The sequence below is a fragment of the Anneissia japonica genome, unplaced genomic scaffold (assembly GCF_011630105.1).
Source record: "Anneissia japonica isolate Jap-2015-1 unplaced genomic scaffold, ASM1163010v1 scaffold66615_len10878_cov117, whole genome shotgun sequence".
Lineage (NCBI taxonomy): Eukaryota > Metazoa > Echinodermata > Crinoidea > Comatulida > Comatulidae > Anneissia > Anneissia japonica.
Window position 1 is genome coordinate 7,831 of NW_022744795.1, and position 2,303 is coordinate 10,133.

The window sequence follows — 2,303 nt, forward strand, 5'->3', positions numbered from 1 at the left end:
ATATATATATTATATATATATATATATATATATATAGTTGAATTAGAGGAATAGGGAGCTTATTGCTTTATAACTTTGCTTTTGGTGCTATATTAAAATTTGTGTATTTCGTACATTCATAAGGATATTTTATTCAAATATAATTGCTCTTGCAGTAAAAAACTGAATTTTAACAATTTTACGAATAATGTAATTATTTATGAAAAATGTAATAATTAATTTTTAATACCTTTTTTACTATGGTAAATCTTTTATATTCTTTTAAAATACTATGACATGGTTAAATTATATAATGGAGGTATTTAAATATTAAATTAAGTTAAATAATTACAATTTTAATTATTATCAATTTGTACTGTTTATAATAATATTTTTTTTAAAGTTTGTATTTTAAAAAATATATCTTGTAAACATGTCTTTACGGAAGCTTAAAGTGACCTTCTGAGTTTCCGAGTTTCCAAGATAATTATCTTGGAAACATGGAATAAACACTTATTAAGACGTCTTTCCGAGATAATTTATCTCGGAAAGACGTCTTTCCGAGATAACGTATTTTGGAAAGACGGAATTCCAAGATAACGTATCTTGGAAAGACGGAATTCCAAGATAATTGATCTTGGAAAGACGGAATTCCAAGATGAGTATCTTAGAAAGATGGAATTCAAAGATAACGTATCTTGGAAAGACGGAATTCCAAGATAACGTATCTTGGAAAGACGGAATTCCAAGATAAATTATCTTGGAAAGACGGAATTCCAAGATACGTTATCTTGGAAAAACGTCTTTCCAAGATACATTTTGAGGATATTTCCTGCACGATTAAAATCGTAACGGTACTGGGTTCGGTCTTCAGGAATTCGTGTTTCGTACGGCCGTCAACCCATTCATAGAAAAGGCCTTTATTGGAGAAAGCGTACCTGTCGTTAGCCATAGTAGCCTAGGTTAATCCCGGCTATATAAAATTGATTATAAAATTGAAAAATATTAATATTATTATTGTAGTAGTGATACTATGTACACGTTTTAATTATTGTTATTTATTCGTTAACGTCATTATATTTACAATTAAATTTCCAATGTTAAAATAATCTTATTTATCAAAATTGTATATTTAAATAATATAGTAATAGCCAAGCCGAGGTATAGCCTAGTCTAGGCCTAAACAATTTACTATATGTGAGTGTATAAAATTATGAAAAATATGATTAAAACGCAACATTGTGAAAGAATAAAGGAAGAATATGTAAGAGATTTGGAGCGGCTCAAATATTTTCCGAAAGTATACAATAGTAGTCAATATGCTATTATTGCATTACGTTTTTGTAAACAAATTTGGGCACAAAAAAAACGAAATTAATTTTTATACATTAAAAATTAACGTAAGTCTATTTTTCATGCGTTTTAATATAGTAGTCAATATGCTATTATTGCATTACGTTTTTGTAAACAAATTTGGGCACAAAAAAAAACGAAATTAATTTTTATACAATAAAAATTAACGTAAGCCTATTTTTCATGCGTTTTAATAAGCAGATGTTGATGCGTACATACAGAACAATGCGTGAAAATACAGAACAACACACAATGAAATACAACAATATTCACTTTGAACTTGAACAAATTGAATATAGGCCTATCCATTGGTAAGTTACAGGTAGCTCAACTTTCCTTATAATTACTACAGCTTTCAGGCTATCTTTGAATTTTGAATTTCGTCTCCTCGATTTTATCTTGGAATTCCGTCTTTCCAAGATAACATATCTTGGAAAGACGTCTTTCCAAGATAATATATCTTGGAATTCCGTCTTTCCAAGATAAATTATACTGGAAAGACGGAATTCCAAGATCAATTATCTTGGAAAGACGTCTTTCCCAGATACATTATCTTGGAATTCCGTCTTTCCAAGATAAATTATCTTGGAATTCCGTCTTTCCAAGATAAATTATCTCGGAAATCCGCCTTTCCGAGATAAATTATCTCGGAAAGACGTCTTAATAAGTATTTATTCCATGTTTCCATGATAATTATCTTGGAAACTCGGAAACGCGGAAGGTCACTTTAAGCTTCCGTATGTCTTAGACTCTATCCACAATAAAAAAAAAATTAATTTATAAATATTTAAATCATCTGTAAGGACCAAGAGAGAACAAGAAGGTTGCTTCTATTTTGACAGGTGGAGGGTTACTTCTCGAATAGGAATAGAAATGAAGATCACTTTACATAAAACGGAATTATCTCAAAACCCATAAAATGTTGAAAAATATTTAGAAAAAGGAAATCATGAACCATTTATCTTGTACTG